Source organism: Eriocheir sinensis, chromosome 49, assembly GCF_024679095.1.
Source record: "Eriocheir sinensis breed Jianghai 21 chromosome 49, ASM2467909v1, whole genome shotgun sequence".
In the NCBI taxonomy this organism is placed as follows: domain Eukaryota; kingdom Metazoa; phylum Arthropoda; class Malacostraca; order Decapoda; family Varunidae; genus Eriocheir; species Eriocheir sinensis.
Genome location: NC_066557.1, coordinates 8,251,692 through 8,260,819, shown reverse-complemented (window position 1 = coordinate 8,260,819; position 9,128 = coordinate 8,251,692). Strand labels below are relative to the sequence as shown.

General features: G+C 41.0%; 1 long non-coding RNA gene across 1 annotated transcript; it reads left to right on the top strand.

The window, feature by feature from the left end:
• Positions 1–7,475: 7,475 nt before the first annotated feature.
• Positions 7,476–8,926, top strand: LOC126981661 (uncharacterized). Its single transcript, XR_007734016.1, has 3 exons — positions 7,476–7,959; positions 8,105–8,197; positions 8,522–8,926. It is a non-coding gene; the product is annotated as an uncharacterized LOC126981661 (long non-coding RNA).
• The last annotated feature ends 202 nt before the right edge of the window (positions 8,927–9,128 follow it).

Sequence of the window (9,128 nt, the reverse complement as noted above, 5' to 3'; positions counted from 1 at the left end):
TCCCCCTCTCTCTTGTTTTCCTTCTTTTTTTTCTCCTTCAAATGCTCCTCTTCTTCCTCTTCTCTCTCCTCTTCCTGTTATTTATATTTCTGTTCTTCTTCTTCTTCTTTCAACCCCTCCTCCTCTTCCTCTTTTCTTTCTCCTCCTCCTCCTCCTCCTCCTCCTTTTATTTGCTGCCTCTTCTGTTCTTAATCTACGTCTTCCTCTTCCTCCTCTTCCTTTTAATTTTCTCTTTTAAGACGTAAAATAAATGGAATACTGAATAAATAAATTTCACGAGTATTTCTCTCTCTCTCTCTCTCTCTCTCTCAAGTACAAAGTTATGAAGATTAAACCGAAACAACATGGCATCACCTTCTTCTCTCTCTCAACACCCACACACAGTCCTTCCTCCTCTTCCTCAAATCCACTATTACTTCTCCTCCTCCTCCTCCTCCTCCGCCTCCTCCTCCCACACACACGCACCGAATGTTTATACAGGTAAGTTAAAAAGTAAAGGTGTTGATATATTTCCTCACCTCCGGCCAGGTAAGGATCACAAGTTACCTGGCTTTTAATTAACACCCTCCACCTGTTCACCTCGACCGTGTGGATCAGTAGACTATTAGAGGGGGTAGGAGGGGAGGGGAGGGAGGGAGAGGGGGTGAGACGGAGGATGAGAGAGAGAGAGAGAGAGAGAGAGAGAGAGAGAGAGAGAGAGAGAGAGAGAGAGAGAGAGAGAGAGAGAGAGAGAGAGAGAGAGAGAGAGAGAGAGAGAGAGAGAGAGAGAGAGAGAGAGAGAGAGAGAGAAAAGTCATGATTGTATTAAAACTTTCTTTGTTACGAAAAAATACACGGTCGACAAACTCTTTAAAGTAAGTGATAAATAAACAGAGATAAATAAATAAATAAATAAATAAATAGTAATAAAGATACTGATACATCTAAATAAATAAATAAAATAATAAACGCAAAAATCACTTATTCAGGAGGTAAAATATTTTTGTTTATTTTAATCTCCAGGAAAAAATATTGTCTGCTGTTTGTGTTTTGTTTCTTGTGCTTGATATTTTAACATTAAAGGAGGAGGAGGAGGAGGAGGGGGAGGAGGAGGAGAGGAGGAGGAAGAAGAAGAGAGAGGAGGAGGAAGTATTAAGTAAATCAACGATCCATAAATATGAAAAGATAAACAGAGAGAGAGAGAGAGAGAGAGAGAGAGAGAGAGAGAGAGAGAGAGAGAGAGAGAGAGAGAGAGAGAGAGAGAGAGAGAGAGAGCAAACAGGAGTAAAACGGAGGAAAATGTGGAGGATGTCGGAAGAGGGATTAAGGAAGAAAAGGGAGAAGAGAAGGAAGAAGAGGAGGAGGAGGAGGAGGAGGAGGAGGAGGAGGAAAGATTTAGGGCATGAGGAACACAACTAATGTACTTGAGAGCAAAAAGAAAAAAAAGAACATTAGAAAAAAAGAAAAAGAAGAAAATAAGTGGAAGAAGATAAAGAAGAAAAAAGTACAAGAGGAAGGAAAAGAAGAGGAAAAGAAAGACAAAGTATAATGACGAGAATAACACAAAGAAAAAAAGGAAAAAGAAAGAAGGAAGGAAGGAAGGAAGGGAGGAAGGAAGGAAGGAAGGAAGGGAGGGAAGGAGGAAAGAATGAATGAAGGAAGGAAGGAAGGGAGGAATGAATGAATGAAGTAAGGAAGGAAGGAAGGAAGGAAGGAAGGAAGGGAGGAAAGAATGAAGGAAGGAATGAAGGAAGGGAGGAAAGAAGGAAGGAAGGAAGGAAGGAAGGGAGGAAAGAATGAAGGAAGGAATGAAGGAAGGGAGGAAAGAAGGAAGGAAGGAAGGAAGGGAGGAAAGAATGAAGGAAGGAATGAAGGAAGGGAGGAAAGAAGGAAGGAAGGAATGAAGGAAGGGAGGAAAGAAGGAAGGAAGGAAGGAAGGAAGGGAGGAAAGAATGAAGGAAGGAATGAAGGAAGGGAGGAAAGAAGGAAGGAAGGAAGGAAGGAAGGAAAAAGGAAAGAAGGAAGGAAGGAAGGAAGGAAGGAAGGAAGGAGAAAGGAATGAAAAAGACGAGAAAATTAAAGAAAGTTGGAAAAGAAGAGAGGAAGGAAGAAATGTGGAAAAGGAAAGTAAGGAGAGAATGAAGGAATAGATTATTGAAGTAAGAAAAGGAAGAAGAAAAAATGAAGGAAGGAAGGAACGAATGAACGAAAGAAAGAACGAAGGAAAGAATTTGAGGGAGGAAAAAAGGAAAGAAAAGGAAAATAAAATAGAGAAATGAGAAAAGAAAAGAGAGAGAGAGAGAGAGAGAGAGAGAGAGAGAGAGAGAGAGAGAGAGAGAGAGAGAGAGAGAGAGAGAGAGAGAGAGAGAGAGAGAGAGAGAGAGAGAGAGAGAGAGAGAGAGAGAGAGAGAGAGAGGATCATTAATCAGGTGACCTCGATCGACCCTTGTCCACCCTCAGTCTCCAAATTACGCACACACACACACACACACACACACACACACACACACACACACACACACACACACACACAAACAGACACAAAATACCTGAATAAATATTTGAATTGTAAACATTTTCTTTTTTTTTTTCTTTTTCTCTCAGAGTTTCGTTCACTTGAGTGTTTGGTCGTTGAAAATGCACGAGAGAGAGAGAGAGAGAGAGAGAGAGAGAGAGAGAGAGAGAGAGAGAGAGAGAGAGAGAGAGAGAGAGAGAGAGAGAGAGAGAGAGAGAGAGAGAGAGAGAGAGAGAGAGAGAGAGAAGAGACAAATAGGAAAATGAATAACTGATAGAAAGGAAGGAGGGAAGAAAAGAATGAAGATATGTATGAAATGAATGAAAGCAGGAAGGAAGAAAATAAAGAAGAAAACGGGAAGAAAGGTACAAGAAAGAGAGGAAGGAAGGATCACGAAGAATGGAAAGAAGACAAGAGGAAAACAAGAATGAAAATTGATATGAAGGAAGAAGAAAAGAAGACAAGATGAAAAATGAAAGGAAGAAAGGATTACACAGAAAGAAAGTAAAGAAGAAAAGAGAATATAAAGAATGAAGAATGATATGAAGGAAGAAGAAAAATGAAGACAAGTTGAAAAATGAAAAGAACGAAGGATTACGCAGGAAGAAAGTAAGGAAGAAAAGAGGAAAACAAGAATGAAGAATGAAATGAAGGAAGAAGAAAAGGAAGACAAGTTGAAAAATGAAAGTAAAGTAAAGAAGACAAGAGGAAAAGCAGAATGAAGAATGATATGAAGGAAGAAGAAAAGGAAGACAAGTTGAAAAATAAAAAGAACGAAGGATTACGCAGGAAGAAAGTAAGGAAGAAAAGAGAAAAAAACAATGAAAAATAATATGAAGAAGAGAAGGAAAACAAGTTGAATAATGAATGGAAAGAAGTAAGCAAGAAAGTACGGACGAAAAGAAGGAAAATAGAAAGTAGAAAAGTGCAGGGAAAAAATATTAGAGAAAGAAAATAATGAAAAAAACTACTCCATACTTTTCTTACTTTTTTCTTTCATGTAACAAAACAAAAAAAAAAGTGATTAAAAGCAAAAAATAATTGGACTTTAAACACGTACCGAAAAAATGTATGAAAGTTTTAGGAGACGAATCGGTAAAAAATGTTGATAAAATTAATGAAAAGTTGAAGAAAAGAAGAAAAAAAGGTGAAGGAGAGATTTTCTTATCTTGTTTTGAAATATAAATGAATAACAAATAGAAAAATATATTTAACTGAAATGAAACGACACACACACACACACACACACACACACACACACACACACACACACACACACACACACACACACACACACACACACACATCTTTCCTTTCCTCCAACGTAACCCTCCCTTAATTTCACCCTTCTTCCTATCTTCTCCCTTTTCTTCCTATTTTCTTTTCTTATTTGTCTTCCTTTCTTCTATTTTCTTAGCTGTCTTTTTTTTCTTAAGTGACGATCGCGAGTTTAGTGGGTGATCAGACCGTGGTGGTGAATCAAGCTCCTCTCCCCCTCACACACACACACACACACACACACACACACACACACAGCGGTAAATAATGGGGAAGGAAAAAATAGGACAGGAAAATTGGCGAACACTCCGTTATTTTCCCACATAGAAGAAAGAAAAGGAGGAAAAAACAGAGAAAATGAGCAAAGAGAGAGAGAGAGAGAGAGAGAGAGAGAGAGAGAGAGAGAGAGAGAGAGAGAGAGAGAGAGAGAGAGAGAGAGAGAGAGAAAGAGAGAGACAACAAACATGACCCACACGGCGAAACAGTTTAGTCTCCCCGCGCCATCACTCCCGAAGACCGTTTTCTTTCATACACACGCCGCGTTTTTCCTGCTCATAAATTTTCCCCGCGGCGAAAACTAAAACCCAGAAAAGCGATAAAAGAGGAAAATAAAAGATAATTCACAAACCAACCCAGCGAGAGAGAGAGAGAGAGAGAGAGAGAGAGAAGGAAAAGGGGAAAGAGAGGGAGGGAGAGAGAGAAAGAAAGAAAGAAGAAGTAAATGAAAGAGAAAGAAAGAAAGAAAAGGGGAAAGAGAGGGAGAGAGAGAAAAAGAAAGAGAGAGAGGGGAAGAAACAAATAAAGGAGGATGGAAGAAAAAGAAAATGAGAAAGAGAAAGAAAGAAGGAAGGACGAATAGGAGAGAGAGAGAGAGAGAGAGAGAGAGAGAGAGAGAGAGAGAGAGAGAGAGAGAGAGAGAGAGAGAGAGAGAGAGAGAACAGGCTTATAAGTGAATAACAAACTAAGGGCACACACAAACACACACACAAACACACACACACACAGTTTTCTTTCATAAACTTCCGCGGTCTGTGTCACAAAATTTCCAGGCAAACTATTGAAAAGTTACAAGACGGGGAAAAAGACGGGTGACGGGAGGAGAGAAAAGGAAGGAAGGAAAAGAGGAAGGAAATGGAGAGGAAGAAAAAGAGGGAAGGAAGGGAGGGAAAAAGAGGAAGTGAAGAGGGTAAGGAAAGAAAAGGAAGAAGAGAAAAAAAACAGAAAAGGGAAAAGGTAAGGAAAGAAGGACGGGAGTGAAGAAAGGTGTAAAGGAGGGAAGGAAGGGTTGATGGGAAGGAGAGGAGAATGGGAAGGGGAGAAAGGGAAGAAGGGAGTTAAGAGAAGTTAAGGGAGGAAGGACAAGAAGTTAGGAAGAGAGAGAAGGGAGAATTGAAGGGAGGGAGGCAGGGAGGAAAGGAAAGGATGTGGAAGGGAAGGGAGGGAAAGAGTTAGAGAGAGAAGGGAGGGAAAGAGGACGCGAAGATGGGAAGAGACGGAAGGAAGATTGAACATAAGAACATAAGAACGTAAGGAGTCTGCAAGAGGCCGGTTGACCTATACAAGACAGCTCCTGTACACTCAACCCCACCTTACCTCACCATCCATGGCTTTATCTAACCTCTTCTTGAATGTATCTATGGTATTGGCACCCACAACATGGCTCCCAAGCCTGTTCCATTCGTCAACCACTCTATTGGTGAACCAATTCTTGCCTATGTCTTTGTTGAATCTGAATTTGTCTAACTTAAAACCATTGCCACGCGTCCTACCTGGCTCTTTTTCTCTCAAAATCTTAGTGACATCCCCTTTATTAAAGCCCTTCATCCATTTATAGACTTCGATCAAGTCTCCTCGCAACCTTCGCCTTTCTAGAGTGTAGATTTAAACGCTTCAGCCTGTCTTCATAAGGCAAGTTTCTCACTCCCTGAATCATCTTTGTCTCCTCTGTACAGATTCTAACATCTTGATATCCATTCTATAGAAGGGGGACCAGAACTAAATTACATAATCGAGATGAGGTCTAACTAGTGCTAAGTAAAGTTTGAGGATGACTTCAGCGCTCCTATTGCTTACGCTCCTTGAGATGAAACCCAGTACTCTGTTGGCCCGATTTTTAGTCTGAGTGCATTGAGACGTAGGATGGAGGTCAGCGCTCACTAGGACTCCCAAGTCTCTCTCACGCCCAGACCTGCTTAGAGGAGTGTCTTTTAAGGAGTAATTGTGTGAGGGGTTATTCCTGCCTACACTCAGAATGCTACACTGGGTCGTGCGGGGTGCTGAGGCGTGAAGGGGGGAACGGCAGAGAGGGCGAGACGAAAGTGGCAAGGAGGTCAGCTGGTGAGCGCGCGTTTAGGTGATCCTGATCAAATCGTATCTTACCGTAACCTATTGGATTCAAATCTGAGGATAATCGTAGCAAATCGTAGCGTTTCGTAGTGCTTCGTAGTGCTTGACCCATGGAATCCTCATTGCTTACTCTCTCCCTCTCTCTTTACTCCACTCTATTTCTCTCCTTTCCCGCACGAAAGACTAAACCCATTCCCCGCCTGACCTCGTGAATAATGCGGCGTTTCGGTACACAGCAGCAGCAGCAGAAGAGGAGGTTCGTTCAACATTCGGGGACGCCTGTCAGAGCTCCTCGGCGTATATATTAATGAACGGGGACGGAGTGGCGAGACGCGCTTACTCGTGGCTTACATTTGTGGTGGATTATTGAACTGAAGTAGACCAAGGTTATGCATGTATAGGTCTTCCTGTATAGCTTGGCGCACGTGAACGGAATCTGACGGGGTATTGATCGTGAATTTATACAAAGAGACAAAATTGCCTTACGTGTAGAATTATATTACCTAAAAATTGTGACTCTTTGGCACTGGAGGCGACGTTAACTGGGCATGGAACAACACGATGCCCGTTTATGTTCTTATTTTATATTTGTGGTGGTTTACTGAACTGAGGCAGACCGACGTTATGTATGCAGGTCTTCCTTTGAAACCTGGCTCTCCTAAACGTAATGCAGGTGCAGAAATTAACTGAGTGTGGTTTAGTACATGGAGACAGATTGGAATTACGTATATATTATCTTTGAAAATATGGCTCTTTGAAATTGGATGCGGCGCTAGCTGAGTCCGGACAAATACATGGAAATAGACTGTCATTATGTATATATATTGCATTAGAAAAAGGTTATTTGACACTGGATGCGACGTTACCAGGGTCTGGATTAATACATGAAAATAGACTGACTGGCATCATGTATATTTTACCTTAAAAAATGGCTCCTTGACACTTGATGTGGCACTAACTAGGCGTGAATAAAGCGTGCATGGAGACAGGCTGAAATTTTATACATGTTGCCTTAAATAACGGCTCCTTGAATCTGGACGCTGCGGTAACTATATAGGTAAGAGGGTCAACGCAATAGCTGCGCGTGGCCTCAGTGCTCACTGGGGAAACCTGCGGAAGGTAAACTGTGGTAAACTGTTAACTAAGGACGCCACTAACTGCTGTGATACTCAAGGCCGGACACAAACCGGCATTGTGTGTACACCTAAAAGAAACACAACTCTCTCGAATCTAAACCGGGGCCGCAATCACCGTGTTCATAAGTGACATATTTGAATGGTTCACGGCCTCCTGACTTCTTTAATATTTATTTTGATTTTGATTTTTTTCAAAGAAATTGATAAGAGAAACAGCAAAACACTATCACTACTCTGTTGTCATTTCCTTCAATACAACACGAGCAATTTTTTCAATTAATTCTTCTGTTACCACCGAAAGGGTCAACAACGAGTCACACCTACAAGCTTTCCTTCTCCTAATCTTTTTAACAACCTTCGGTGGCGTCACAGCAGTTTCCCGTGAAGGTATTTTTTCTTCCTTCTCTGTTACTAGAACTTCATTCGTTTCATTGCCGGGCAGAAGCTCCTTTGTTTTCTCTGTTCGGTCTACTATCAAAGGTCCATCGCCATTCTCTGTAACATTCCTACTCTCCACAGATGTTTCCTTGATGGTTTCATGTGAAGGTAGTTTTTCTTCCTTCTCTGTTACTGAAATTTCATTCGTTTCATTGCCGGGGAGAATCTCCTTTGTTTTCTCTGTTCGGTCAACTATCAGAGGTCCATCGCCATTCTCTGTAACATTCCTACTCTCCACCGATGTTTCCTTGGTGGTTTCATGTGAAGGTAGTTTTTCTTCTTTCTCTGTTACAACAACTTCATTCGTTTTATTGCCGGGCAGAATCTCCTTTGTTTTCTCTGTTCGTTCTACTACCATTTTCTGTAACGTTTTTACTCTCCTCTTTTGTCTCCTTAATGGTTTCTCGTGAAGGTAGTTTTTCTTCTTTCTCTGTTACAACAGTTTCATTCGTTTTATTGCCGGGCAGAATCTCCTTTGTTTCCTCTGTTCGTTCTATTTTCTGAGGTCCATCGCCATTTTCTGAAGTATTTCTACTTTCCTCCACAGATATCATCGAAATGCTTTTCTGTGAAGGTAGTCTTTCTTCTTTCTCTGTTACAACAGTTTCATTCGTTTTATTGCCGGGCAGAATCTCCTTTGTTTCCTCTGTTCGTTCTATTTTCTGAGGTCCATTGCCATTTTCTGAAGCATTTCTACTTTCCTCCACAGATGTCATCGAAATGCTTTCCTGTGAAGGTAGTCTTTCTTCTTTCTCTGTTACAATACTTTCATTCGTTTCATTGGCTGGCAGAATCTCCTTTGTTTCCTCTGTTCGTTCTATTTTCTGAGGTCCATCGCCATTTTCTGAAGTATTTCTACTCTCCTCCACAGATGTCATCGAAATGCTTTCCTGTGAAGGTAGTCTTTCTTCTTTCTCTGTTACAATACTTTCATTCGTTTCATTGGCTGGCAGAATCTCCTTTGTTTTCTCTGTCCGTTCTACTGTCAGAGGACCATCGCCATTTTCTGTTACATTCTTACTCTCCACAAATGTCTCCTTAATGGTTTCCTGTGAAGGCAGTTTTTCTTCTTTTTCTGTTACTAACATTTCATTCGTTTTATTGCCGGGAAGAATCTCAATGGTTTTCTCTGTCCGTTCTACTTTCTGGCGTCCGTCGCTCTTATCCGTATCGTTCTTACTTTCCACACATGTTTCCCTAATGGTTTCCTCTAAAGGTAGTTTTTCTTCTTTCTCTGTTTTTTTTTTTTTTTTTTTTTTTTTTTTACAGCCAATTAACCAGCTCAAGGGCCCAAAAGTAAACATTAATAAAAAAAAGCCTGCTACTGCTGCTCCCTAAAAGAATCCAAAGAGGTGGACGAAAGATAAGTCAGTTTCGGGAGGAGAGGTAACTTGATACCTCCTCTTGAAAGAGTTCAAGTCGTAGGCAGGAGGAAA